The 14813-nt window shown below is 36.9% G+C and overlaps 1 protein-coding gene across 1 annotated transcript in view; it reads right to left on the bottom strand.

Moving 5' to 3' along the window:
* Positions 1-14813, bottom strand: part of LOC131803095 (uncharacterized protein DDB_G0271670-like) — a 72007-nt gene that overhangs the window by 38518 nt on the left and 18676 nt on the right. The gene's annotated exons all lie outside the window — the stretch shown is intronic.

Below are 14813 nucleotides of genomic sequence, written 5' to 3'. Positions count from 1 at the left end.
AATTTACATTTCTCCATTTATCCACGTCATATTGAAACCTTCTGTCGGGATGTGCTGATGCAAGTGCTGGAAGGACTAGTGCTTCTGCCTTAATCATTTTGTTGCTCAAAAATCTGGGTCGTAGTTCCAGTGCAACTTTAGATTTCGCCACGCCAACTAGGGTCTCTCCTAGACCTTGTAACCTCACTTCTGTCTTCTTCCTTGGTAGCTGCAACAGTTGAGCCGCGTCCTCTGATATGGATGTAATTTGTGATCCTTGGTCTATCAGCGCTTTGACTGTTACAAATTCTCCATGCAGTGATTTTATACGAACTTGGGCTGTTGCTAGCAGAACATTTGTTGTTGTATTGGTGGTCATTGCTTTCGTATGTCCTCTTCGCTCTAAATGCATCACTGTGATGTGATTCATTCCACACTTCTGGCATTTAATTTCATTGTAACATTTTTTATCCTTGTTGTGGCTTAAGCATCTGAGGCAGACCTGTGCTGATCTTGCCCAATTGTATCTTTCATTCGAAGATAACGCCGAAAATTTTCTGCACCATGCGATATCATGTCCGCTCATTTTACAGAACTTACATTGTTTTAATTCCGCTACCACTGCTGATTTTTCTTGGAGTTTGTACAGTCCTATGTTATTGTGTTTTCTGCCTACTGAAGCTTCCAAGGCTTGAAACTGCTGCTCCAGGAAGTCCATCACATCCTCAAGTTTTTGGATGTCCTTGGATTTCTTTACATTCTGCTCATAAAGAATAAGCCCATCCTTATCCAGTTTCCGTATAATTATTCGGGCTAAAATGGGATCCGCTTGCTCTAGGGGAATATCCATTGCTTTCAACGCCTGAATACTTTCATTTACATTGTCCAGCAAATTTCTTATGCTTATTGCTGACAGGCTGTTGATGTTTTGATGGTCCAGTATTCTATCTACCAATTTAGTGAATAAAATTCTCCTGTTGCCATATCTTTTTTCCAGTAATTCCCATGCTGCTTCATAATTTGCCTCGGTCACTTGAAGATGTTGCACCAAGCGAAATGCCTCTCCTTTTAGATTTGTCTTGAGGTAGTACAGTTTTTGAACTTTTGATAATTTGGAGTTTTCATCAATCATCTTTTTAAATAAATCGTGAAATGAACTCCACTCTTCCACATGACCACTAAAGGATGGTATTTGAACTCTTTTTAGTTCTACTTCCAGTGACTCCTCTTTAAGACCATCTATCCTTCTTATCATATCCTGCATTTTGCTCTCAAACTTTTCTTCAATTTCTTCAAATTCGAGATCTACCTCTTCCATTCCATGCACCGTTGAGAGCTCGAGATGCAATTTCCTAATTTCATCCATATGCTTCTCCCACGATGACTTCATGTACTCCAAAGCATATTTTGATAGTCCAGCTAAATCGCTTTCAACGGCATCGGCGAGTTTGTTTACTTTTTTCCTGAATTGGTAGATGATTGCGCTTACTTTTATATTCGCCTGATTGCCCATTGGTGATGATTCTATATGGGTTTGTCTTTCTTCCTCATTTTCTCTTTTATTCTTCTCGAACATCAACATAAATTGTTGCATTTGTTGTTGCATCTGTTGTTGCATTTCCTCTTGGAAGGCCTTTAACTGTTGATCGAGCATTAGCCCATGCACTTCGGGCTCTGCTTCTTTTATTACCCTTTGCGGTTCTCGCTCGACCTCTTCTTCCAAACTCGCTAGGAGTTCCTTTGCTTTTCCATAGTTCAAGTTGATGAGATCCCAAACATTTTCTTTGAAATAGGGATCAGTGTTTTCGCCATGCACTCTCAGCATTTCGTGGTTCGTAGTGGCTTCCTTCATTTTGCTTTCCAGGGATCGTAGTGTGTCACCCATGGCTGCTTTCCGAACCATGCCTGCTTGCAGTTTTTCCTTAATCCCAATTACTTCTTTAAGGAGTAGGCTTTGGAGCTTATACAAGTTATGTCTCGACGCCATTTTTCCTTGTTTTGTGAAGCAAGTAAAATTTGTAGTTTTAGCTTCTTTTCTTTTAATGCCCCTGTGGCTTTTTTCAAAATTATTCTGTTTTATTTTTTTGCTTTTGTTGCCCCTATGGCTTTTTTTGATTTTTTTCTTTGCCCCTATGGCTTTTTTTGTTTTTTCTTTGCCCCTATGGCTTTTTTTTTTTGTTTTTTATTTGCCCCTATGGCTTTTTTTTTTGTTTTGCCCCTATGGCTTTTTTTTTTTGTTTTTTTTTTTTTACAAAAATATAATTCTCTTTTTTTTTTTTGAAATATATTTTTGTGGCCGCTGGTTTTTTTTGTCGAAGGACCAATGTTAGCGGGAGAATCAAATTCTAGAACTTGTTTGTTCGTTTGTCAGTTTAATTCTAATTTTATTGAACAAAATGTATTACTTAAGTGCTAGTACACAACAGAAATCTTAGGGGGGTTTAATCTTATGCATCTACTTAAGGCTACAAACACTTGACATTTCTAATTCTATGCATAGGCCTAATGCAACACACAATTGCTGTGATCTATATTTACTCCCCAGCTGAGCGCATGTTTATGGGAGAATATTCTTTATTATCAATGCGTCTCCAGCAGCATGAAGTGTTATCATCCCTTATGCTCTTATCTTTCATGCACACACATTTACAAGTACTCTAGAATGTTGGGTTAAAAATACATAAACATTTTATAGCCTAAATCACTTAACGATCTAATTTATTGCAGCAGTCTTTCATGTTCATAGTTTTATGAACAATAAGTATTTCGCCTGAAAAAAACATTTTACGTATGACTCTAACATTATGTGTAAACTAGTCTTCAATCACACCATCACTGTTGGGTCGCTTCCGTGTTTATATCCCACTAATTTTATTTGTTTAAAAAAAAAAAATCAAAACCATTTCAATTGACACACACGACCAGCTAACGTAAATGTTTCTGACACAAATGCCACTAAAAATATTGTCAGAAATATTTTCAAAGTTATTATTTATAAACAATCACATATGTGTGATATATATATGTATGTGTTCATTCGAATTCAAGTACATTTATTTGTATTGATGTTCATTTCCTGCTGTTTGCAGCCCTTTCATGGTTGAAAGTCTATTTTCACTAGGCTGCTTTGTGTGAGTGAGCGAGCGAGTGTGTTTGTGTCTGTGTGTGTATAACGAAAAGGAAATTATAATTTGCATAACGTTTATTTATGTAGTTGACATGCATATGGGTATGTTTCACTTGGTCGGATGGTTGGCAGCGTTTTGCAGGAAAGCCATTGGTACCAAAGAGGAAAAAAATTGTGAATTTGATTTAATTTTTGAGCAACTGAAATAAAATTGTTGTTGTTGCGAAATATTTCAATTGAGCACGAAAAAAAATCCTCTTAAAATATTAAGCATACTTTTGAGCATAGTTAAATTTCCAAAAAAAGAGAAAAAAAACTACTGCATACTTTGTGGATGTGAAAATGATGATAGCTGTTTGCCCGAACTATGGCTGCCAACAGTTTTGCTGTATTACGTTTGAGAAATAAATCTGTCACATCTAGAACTTTTTTTATACCCTCAGCCATATGGCTACAGAGGGTATATATCATTTGATACGGCCAAAACGTGCCTAGTCGAAATAACGGTTTTAGACCCTAGGTCTCTTTGGACCAAATCCGTTTCAGAACATTTGGAGTCGATCTAGCGATGTCCGTCCGTCCGTCCGTCCGTCCGTCTGTCTGTCTGTCTGTCTGTCTGGCTGGCTGGTGCGCACGATAACTCTCGAAGGGAGTATCCAATTTGGTCCAAACTTGGTACATCGTAATATTTTTATCAAACTTAGATCGAGTTCGGAGATGGGCAATATCGGTCCACTCCTTCTGGTACCTCCCCCACAAAAGTTCGAAATTTTCAAAAAATTTAATTTTTGCACAGAAAGAGAAATTATAGTCCGATTTTGCTCCAACTTTGCAAATCTTAATATTTGCGTCAGTGTGAGGTCGGGTGTGAAAATGGAAAATATCGGCCCACTCCATCAAGTACCTCCCCCACAAATGGTAAAAATTTTGAATAATTACAACTCTCATAAAATGTGATGTAAGTGTCCGATTGTCTTAAAATTTTACACATCCCAATATTTACATTAACCCAAGGTCTGGTGTTAAGATGGAATATATCGGTCCACTCCTTCTGGTACCTCCCCCACAAAAGGTCGAAATTTTCAAAAAAAAAAAAAATATTTTTTTTTTGCACAGAAAGAGAAAGAATAATTCGATTATTCTGCTACTTTGCAAATCCTAATATTTGCACCATTGCTAGGTCTGGTGCGAAAATGGAGAATATCGGTCCACTCCTTCTGGTACCTCCCCCACAAAGGGTCAAAACTTTAAATAATCACAATTCTCATAAAATGTGATGTAAGAGTCTGATTGTTTTGAAATTTCACACATCCCAATATTTATATTAACCCAAGATCTGATGTTAAGATGGAATATATCGGTCCACTCCTTCTGGTACCTCCCCCACAAAAGGTCGAAATTTGCAAAAAATATATTTTTTGCACAAAAAGAGAAAGGATAATCCGATTTTGCTCTCACTTTGCAAATCCTAATATTTGCATTAGTTCTACGTTAGGTGTAAAAATGGACAATATCGGTTCACTCCTTCAATTACGTCCCCCACAAATGGTCAAAATTTTGAATAATTACAACTCTCATAAAATGTGATGTATGAGTCCGATTGTCTTCGAATGGCGCACATCCCAATATTTATATTAACCCAAGCTCTGGTGTTAAGATGAAGTATATCGGTCCACATCTTATGGTACCTCCCCCACAAATGGTCGAAAATTTGAGATATATATTTTCTGCACAGAAAGGAAGCAATAATCTAATTTTGAAAAACATAACGCTCAAAGAAAGTGAAATAAGGATTCAACTTTTTTCAAATTTCACACATACAAATTATTTTTGCTAACACCAGATCTGTTTTGAAGATGATCCTATATATCTGCGAACACCTTGTGGTACCTCACCCACAAAGAGACACATTTTTCAATATTTTTATCTGTCATAAATTGCGAAACAACTCAGTGATTCCTTACAATTGCTATATCCATTTGCTATAATAATATTTATATCATATTTATGTAGGTCCGATACGAAATTGACAATATTGACCCATTCTTTAAAAACCCACTCCATAGAGGGTGAAGAGGGTTGAGGGTATACATCTGTCGGCAAAACCGACCGATACTTTTTTACTTGTTCTTTTTGGTTTTTAGTGCCATGACATTTTGATTTATTACTGAGGAGTGCGTTTACACATTAGGAGTATTCAGTCAAAATATAAAAAAATACATCAAAATTAGTTGCATTCCTCTGGCCACAAATTCGATGAAAATGGCTATAAGGAGAAAAATGAAGCCTGGAATTCGGTGGGGATAAATAAAAGAAGAATAAGTTTTTTGGAAGAAATATCTCATTTATATACTTTGAAAATTGTCCTACTGTTTCCAAAAGAATCCCCATGACTGTTAAAAGGGTTAAGTTACCCTATATTGCTCTGTGGCCAAAACTGTTCATATTTTTCCAATATTTATTTTCCCCATTTTGTGGAGAGCATGTGTTTGATTTCCATCACACACATACATACGCACATACATATGTTTGTGGACATGTGTTTTTATGGTCTACCAGCCACACGACTATATTTGCAAAATGTGCCAGCATGAATTGTGGAAATCCGCATTGTGCATTCACGCACACACACACCACTTCCATATTTTTTCTGGTCCTGGTTACGTTGTAATAAAAACATTGTGTGCCCGACTTGTGTGGACAACCAGCCAGCCAACCAAGCCATGGTGTTTTAAATAAATGACAACCTATTTTTTTTTTCGGTGCAAAACTCTTTTTTTTCGATTAATGCAACAGGCAGTGGTCGTCCACTTACAAAACAGGGAGGGGAGAAAGCGATAGGGGAAATAAGCCAACAGCAAAGGCAAGGCGTTAATAATGTAACATGTTTAAACTCATTTCAAGCTACGTGTGTTATGTGGTCTCAGTCATTATTAACACAAAATGTTCTACACTCACACAGATACACACACACAGATGCCCACCAATATCTTGCACACAGGTCGAACTTCTACTCTGGCATTCCCAACAAAAAAAAAAAAAAAAAAAAACCGTTCGCAAAAATTTGTATGCAGTAACGTTAAGTTTTTATCACCATCAACCTACAAAAGTTTTGGGGTAGAATTTAAATGAACTAAACCAAAAAGAGTTTTTGTTTTCAGTTCGGTGTGTTTTTCTTTTTTGCGATTCCACAAAAAAACGAAGAGGAAAACTTTTGAACTTCAACTGAAATTTTAATTGAGTTTTAGTGTTGCATGGTGCAAATAAACACAGACAGACAGACACTCACACACACACAGACTCGCACACAGTTAACAACAGCAGTTGTTGAAAAGCAACAGAATACTAAAAATAGAAATGTATTATGCATCCTAAAAGTATGCAACAATATAAATAAAATGTCTAATGAAAGGTTATAGTTATGGAGATGGCGATGGGATTTTTTTGTTTCGTTTGAAAAGTGAAATCTTTTAATAGAATTAAATTTCAAATTGAGTTACCTGGAATAAAAATGTACTGAGTAATAATTGTGCGGGGGAGATAGTATGGCACTCGAAGTACAAAAATAGTAGATGTTATTAGGAAAAATGTACTAATTCAATTTGGCAACAAATTGAAATATTTGCCTGATACGCCATAGAATATATATTCATTATCAGCATAGAACTTTTGGCCAATAAAAGGTTTGTTTACACATCATGTTAGAGTCATATGTACGGTGAAATTTTGCTCATTTGTATCTAGCATTGTTATACCCTACACCGTACATAGTATGCAAGGTATATTAAGTTCGTCATTCCATTTGTAACTCATCGAACATTTAAAAGATGAAAGACGATTAAGCCCTTTCCGCCGCCCATCTCTCCGTCTGTTGTAATCACGCTAGACTCAAAACGGATAAAGATAGGAAGCTAAAATTTTGCAACGATCTGTTTTTTGTCTGCAGAAAGGTCAAGTTAGAAGATGGGCATTATCGGTCCACGATATCGTGTAGCCCCAAATATAACTGTACCCTCCGATATTCGGTATTTTGATGATTATAGCCAAATGTGTTAATTGAATCGTCTTAAAATCCACACAAGGAGTTCCTTCTGAGTACTTTACCCCCTGAAAGAGAATTGTCTATATAGGTCCACGATATCGTATATATCGGTACCCCCCACCCCCCCCCCCAATATTCGGTATTTTGGGAATTTTAGGGTTATTATTCACCGGACTAGTCTGAAAATCCACACAAGAAGTTCTTCTAAGCACTTTACCCTCTCCAAGAGAAATGTCTACATGGGTCCACGATATCATATAGCCCCCATACAGCGGTACGCCCCGATATTCGGTATTTTGATTTTAGGGACATTATTCACAGGAGTTGTTTCAAATTTCGTATTTAGAGTTCGTAATTGGTACTACAGCCTATGCCAGAAAATAGCGTGTGCAGGCTCACGTCTTCGTATAGTCTCCATATAACAGTACCTCCCAATATTCCGTATTTTGACGATTATTCACCGAAACTGTTTCAAAGTTTGTATTTAGAGTTCGTAATGGGAAATACAGGGTTGCCCATATTCGACGGACCCATGACTTTTTGGGCTCATTCCAATCGACGAGGCTTGTTCGCAGGCAACATTCTTTGCGTCAATTGAATTTTGTACGGGAACAAATGCAAATCAATGCGAATAATCCGTTGTAAAGTGGACCGAGCCATGCCCAACTGCTTAGAACGGCGTTTTTGGGATGTTCTTGGGGACCTCTCAACACTGGCTCGTACGGCTCTTCGGATCAGAAAGAGCCTTACCAGTCGAAAATTTTTCGTATAAACGCTTAATGAAGTGTTTTTTTAATGTTTTAAAAGCACGTTGGGTTTTCACAATTGACTTCTTCTGTTGAATGTAAATTTCAGAGCGCTCGCGTGGCGTGTATTGGTTCATGGTAAAAATCTGCTTGGACTGACGCTTCAAACGCGGTATGTCATTAAGCGATGTGACATCGCTGTCAAAAGTTATGGCGTTGCCAGATGGGTCCGTCGAACATGGACAACCCTGTAAAGTCTATGCCAGAACATTGTCTATGCAGGTCCAGGTCTTCGTATAGCCCCCATAAACAGTACCTTCCTATGTTCCGTATTTTGTTGATTCTAGCGACATTATTCACCGGAATTGTTTCAAATTTAAAGTTCGAACTGGATACTACAGCCTATGACAGAAAATTGTCTGTGCAGGTCCACGTTTTGGTGAGCCCCATATAATGGTACCTCCCTATTTTCGGTATTTTAATGATTTTAGCTACATTATTCACCGAATTTCTGTTTTTCAAGTTTCGCATTTGAATATTGTAATGGCTTATGACAAAAGTTGCCTATGCAGGTCCACTTTGTCGTATGGACCCCAAAATAACGGCTACATTCGTTATTTTTAAGATTTTTAACAGAATGTTTAACGGATTTTATTATTTTTTTTTTTCAAAATTTCCAAAGTCTTTCCTAATGGTAGAAGGTATTGAAAGATCGGCGCGGCCGAACTTACAGCTTTTTTACTTGTATTTATTCAACACCAATTATTCTATCTGCCAAAGAATCTCAACACATCGGTTTGACTACAATTTTAGATCCCCAGGCATTCAATTATTTTCTTATTGACATCTTTAAAAACTTATTTTCGAAATTTCTTACCACATTTCAAATTTCCTTTGCTGCTGCAATCTAACCTCTACTTCAGGATGTCATTGCCGCATAGTTTTTTCTTTGTTTTTTCAAAAGAATTTCCCCGTGTCTCGATGCGATTCTTTTGACAACATTGTCGTTGACATTTTCAACTTTTAATTAATAAAGAATTCACATTTGTTTGCAATGCAACGACCTGCCTCCCACTCTGGGTCGTCTGCTGCACGAACAGCTTCACACGCCAAGTTGTAGTTATTTCACCTCCATTCCATTCCATTCTCCTCCCTCGCCTTCCCCTAACAATGTTTTATAATTTATCACATAAATAAAAATAGAATAAAAGAAAAACAACGAAAGTATTCAAATAGGCGCACTGACACTTTGACAGAATGGCTACCATATAATGTGTTTCTTTTTTCATGCAACAACATACATACAGACATATGTATATATGTACGTAACGTCAAAAGCCATGGAACTTTTGGCGATTTCAAAGCAAATTGCAAATGCACCGAATATTTGACACGTCATAGCTGTACACTGGGTCGTTTCGTGGCAGGGAGTCCAAAATTTATGACTTCCAAGGAGCTCCAGGTGGTATTATTTGTCACCAATTTTAATGGGGATTTTTCGAAGGATTTTTTACTGTTTGTTATTAAGCCATTCTAATATTTTATAATTTTTTACCTTATTTTTTCTTGAAATCAAGAAAATTTCTCGTTTTATTTTCCAAATGCATTTTGCCAAAGAGCAAAGCTCGTTAGTTATTTACAAATGTACTCAAGTCATACTAATACCATGTTCCAACAGCACAATTTGTATGGGTAAATGTCAACTAAATTTCATTTGGCAACACTATACAATTTCTGAGTATGAAAAAATGTGACTTAATGCAGTTGTAGTTCTTGTTGTAGCATTTGTTTGTTGTTTTAAGTATCTAAATATTGCTAAGTATGGTTTTAGCTGGCATGTTTGCTTCTTTAGAGAGACACAGACGCATGAAGCCAAACACACACACACCTACACAGTAGCATTTCTAACGACTTTAACAACTGTTCTAACAACCAACCGAAACAAGTACATGCATTTACATGTTTCTATGTATGTATGTGTGTGTGCGTGTACATAAGCATTTAGGTTCGCAGTCGTTAAGCCCCGTTATAAGAATTTTATCTTTTTTCTAAGGTGCATACCAAGTACTTCAACCAAGAACTTTGTGTTTTTTTGTTTTGTTACCTTCTTCTTCTTTGCTCAAACGTTATCATCTTATAAATGTTTACATATATATCTTTAGATAAAATGGCAAATGGGTTATGTGATCTATAACGAATAGAGAAATAACGGCCAGTTTACATCATAATGTTAGAGTTGTGTGTGAGGAGCGTTTTTCGTACTTATATTTACCATTTTGATAGCATATTTTTGGGTGCTGTGAAAATTGTTAACCAAAACAAGTAAAAAAGCAGTAAGTTCGACCGGGCCGAACTTTGAATACCCTCCACCATTTGGAACAAACTAGGAAATTTTCAAAAAAAAAAAAAATAAATAAATAAATAAATAAATAAATAAATAAAATCCATTAAAAATTCGGTTAAAATCTTAAAAATACCGAATATCGTAAGGTGCCAATATATTGGGGGGATATACGATATTGTGGACCTATATAGACAAATCTATGTCTGGTGGTAAAGTATTCACAATGAACTTCTCATGTGGAATTTCAGACAATTCCATTGAGAATTGTGGTTAAAATCATCAAAGTACCGAATATCGGGGGGTACCGTTATATGGAGGCTATACGATATCGTTGACCTATGTAGACAATTCTCTTTAAGGGGGTAAAGTGCTCACAAAGAACTCCTTGTGTAGAATTTCAAACAATTCCATTGAAAAATGTGGCTAAAAACATGAAAATACCGAATATCGGTGGGTACCGTTATATGGGAGCTATACGATATCGTGGACCGATATAGCCCATCATCGACAAAAGACGGATTTGTGCAAAATTTTATACTATACTATACTACTATGCTATACTATACTATACTATACTATACTACTATGCTATACTATACTATACTATACTATACTATACAATACTATACTATACTATACTATGATGACCTATGAAGCCCCAGGCTAATGACTGAATTAAAAAAATAGGTATTTGACATTAGGGTCACTAGGAGGTTAAAAAATGGTACAACCCAACTGAGCTAGATATTTATGGTTTTATATGAGGCTCATCATGAAACATGAAGGGATTTTTGTAGAATCGTACTTACGTACCCCTACAAAAGTAGTAAAAGGTGCAAATTGGAATGGTACTGACATCAAGCGAAAACTGTGAACTTAAATATGAGGGTCTCCATCTTTGGGAATGTATGAAATTAGGATGAATTTTTGGATGTTCGTATTTTAAGGATGTACAAAGTACCAAAAAGGTACAAAATGGTACGGAACTATTATGAAGCGAAAAATTAGAGCTATATGTGTGAACTTAAGATTGAAGGTCACCTCTTTGTTAAAATATGAATTATTGAAGTAATTGGGACAAATCGTACTTAAAGGGTACAAAAAGTACGAAAAGGTACAAACTAGTAAGGTGTTAATAAAAAGCCACAAATAAGAGCTACAACTTTGATGGAAAGGTGGGATTTTTGGATGTTCGTACTTTAAGGCGATGAACATTATTAAACGGTACAAAATAGTACGGCTCTGCTATCAAGCAAAGTGTACGAACTAGATATGTTTTGCGGAAGTATGAAATGAGGAAGGATTTTTGAAAATTCGTAATTCGTTGGGCACAAATAATAATAACTGGTACAGAATAATGCGGGGCTGATTTAAATCGGAAATTAATAATTACAAGCATAAGCTTTAAGCATTATGAGGGCCACCATCCTTGCGGATGTGTAAGATAGAATTTTGGAAAATTCGTACTTTCAAGAGTATGGAAAGTACTATTAAGTATAAAATGATACAGGTCTGTTTTTGAACGTACAAAAGGAGCTATAACCCTTAACATACCTATGAGGGTCATCATTTATGCAGTAGTATTAAATAAAGAAGATTTTTGAAAATTCGTACTTAAAGAGTACAAAAAGAACTAAAAAGAATTCCAAAAACGCAAAGCCATTATTAGTAATCGGTAGGATTTGGGACCAACAAGAAGATCAGCCTTGAAGGGAAGGGACATACGGAAGTTCGTTCATTTATAGTACAAACAAGTAAAAAAGCAGCTAAGTTCCGTCGGGCGGAACTTTAATACCCATTCGGAAGGGACTTGAAAAAATTAAAAAAAAAATTTCCAGAAACTACCACTTAAATGGAAATTGTTATATGGAGACTATACGAAGACGTGGACTGCTTACGAAATTATTTGTCATGGGCTGTAGTACCCGTTACGAACATCAAGTACCAAATTTGAGACAATTCCGGTGAATAATGTCGCACAAATCATAAAAATACCGAGTATTGGGAGGTATCGTTGTATGGGGGCTATACGAAATCGTGGACCGACATGGCCCATTTACGAACTTAACCTGCCTTCTGGTAAACTATGCATGAATGCAAAATTTTAGGCTTCTATCTCAATTCGTTCGTGGTTACAACAGATATAAAAGACTAGTGGAGGGTATAAAAGAACTAAGCAGTACGGGTTTTGAACTACATCGGATACTCCCTATGGCCTAGCCTTTCTAACCCTATTTCTGTTTCTTAAAAAAAAAAAAAAACTGTTACTTAGTCCATTTTGCATTTCCCCGAAATATGCCCGCAAGAATAAGAACAACAAAAAATCATAACTCACTTCACTTTTAGTTCTTGTCCTCTAGAGCCTTTGAATTTAATTGATTTTCCTTTTTGTTCGTTGCTTCGCTAACAATTTCAACAACAACAACAACTACTACTACAACAACGATGAAGATGAAGATGAAAAACAGGCCCGGATTTATGCTAAAAAATTCATTTTTCAGTCATTTGCTGTTAAATGCAAATTAATACACTTCCACTTTTTTATGCTCACCTTCAGGATCCTTTTTGTTTCGCTGTTTTCTGCTGCTTTTTCGAGTGGCTTTTGGGTCTCTTGAGGCCAACATTTAACCAAGTACTTGGCGTTGTAAAAATTCTTCAGTGTAATTAATAAACATTAAACACTGCATCCATCAGACCGGCCATCCAACCGTCCATTGGCTGTTAAGGTGAACGATTATGGCCATTGTTAAATTTAATGACGTTTTAATGTTGGCTTTCATTCCTTCCCCACCGCTACTCATTATTTTCTTCTTTTGTTCGGTTTTTTTTCTTCACAACCCAAAATTAAAAGGCTAAGCTGGAAATCATTTGCCCAGCAAAAAGGTCAAGAAGACAATTACCTTTCAATACATCAGGGCAAAAAAACGAAGCGAGAACGAAAGAAAATGTCTGATTGCAAAGATGGTTTTAAGTTTCGTTTTAAAGTCAATGGGCCGTGGCAATGTCAGACAAACGCACTCACTCTCTCGCTCGCTCTCCCGCTCGCACTCACTCACTCACCTGTGTATAAATCAATTAAATTAAATATTTAACAATTGATTACTGGCCTGTTTAAACTTTCAACAAATATTTGTGCAGCAAAATGCCACTGGCCGTGGGAATGGCAGCAACGAAAAACAAAAATCAGGTGAGGGGGAGAGTCGGGGATGCCAAAAGCCAATGCTCCCTTAACACAATAGACAACAGGCAACAACTGCCACTGTTAAACTTTTGCACGCAAACAGCCTTAAGGTATGCTTTGGATTTTTGTAGCAAAAATATGCAGGATTCTTGTACAACAGTTTTGCCTTGAATTACAATTCCATTTTCAGGCTCCCTCTCTCTCTCTCTCGCCCCTCTCTTGATGTTGCTTATTAAAGATTTATGCAGGTCTGTGTTGTTGTTATTATTCAAATTGTGCGTGAGAATAGCTCCCCAGGAAATTATGATGGGCTCAATTTGAAGTATGCCTTTTCTTGTTTTTATGGCTGCTTGTTTTCTTTTTCGCTGGCATTGTCTTGAATTTCGTGGGGTTTTTTTTTAGAGCTTTGCTGCGCATTAGTCATGTCTTAAAGTTGCAGGGTCACTGGCTCCCCTTACTTGTTTTTGTTTTTTGAAATAATAACAACAAAATTATTGCTGAAGAAACATAAAGCATATTCTGAAAATTGCGTGTTTTCCTATTTGGGCTTTTTACAGAATTCAAGGTCTATGTAATGTGGCCCAAAATGGCGCTAAGATAAATATTTAGAGAGAAAATTAACAATTTGACGCATGTGGAAAGGTGGAAGACTTGGTTTTTTTTTTTTTTTTTAATGGGGTATAACATTGGTTATATACCCACAAATGTATCACTATTGCGTTATGGCTCTAAGTAGACTCTATGGTAGATGTCCTCCGACAACATCTACTCTATGGTAGATGTTCTCCGACGACATCTACTCTATGGTAGATGTCCTCCGACGACATCTACTCTATAGTAGATGTCCTCCGACGACATCTACTCTATGGTAGATGCCCTCCGACGACATCTACTCTATGGAAGATGTCCTCCGACGACATCTACTCTATGGTAGATGTCCTCCGACGACATCTACTCTATGGTAGATGTCCTCCGACGACATCTACTCTATGGTAGATGTCCTCCGACGACATCTACTCTATGGTAGATGTCTTCCGACGACATCTACTCTATGGTAGATGTCCTCCGACGACATCTACTCTATGGTAGATGTCTTCCGACGACATCTACTCTATGGTAGATGTCCTCCGACGACATCTACTCTATCGAAGATGTCCTCCGACGACATCTACTCTATCGAAGATGTCCTCCGACAATATCTACTCTATGGTAGATGTCCTCCGACGACATCTACACTACGGCAGATTTCTGCTGGCGGCATCTGCTCTACAGTAGATGTCCTCTGGGGACATAAACTCTACAGTAGATGTCTTCTGGCGACATCAACTCTACAGTAGATGTCCTCTGGCAATTTCCCATAAATCTACTGATTCCACTTCTCACAGAAATTCAAT

Source organism: Musca domestica, unplaced genomic scaffold, assembly GCF_030504385.1.
Source record: "Musca domestica strain aabys unplaced genomic scaffold, Musca_domestica.polishedcontigs.V.1.1 27, whole genome shotgun sequence".
In the NCBI taxonomy this organism is placed as follows: Eukaryota; Metazoa; Arthropoda; class Insecta; order Diptera; family Muscidae; genus Musca; species Musca domestica.
Note: the sequence above shows the minus strand (reverse complement) of the source record. Positions and strands in the feature narration are given on the sequence as shown.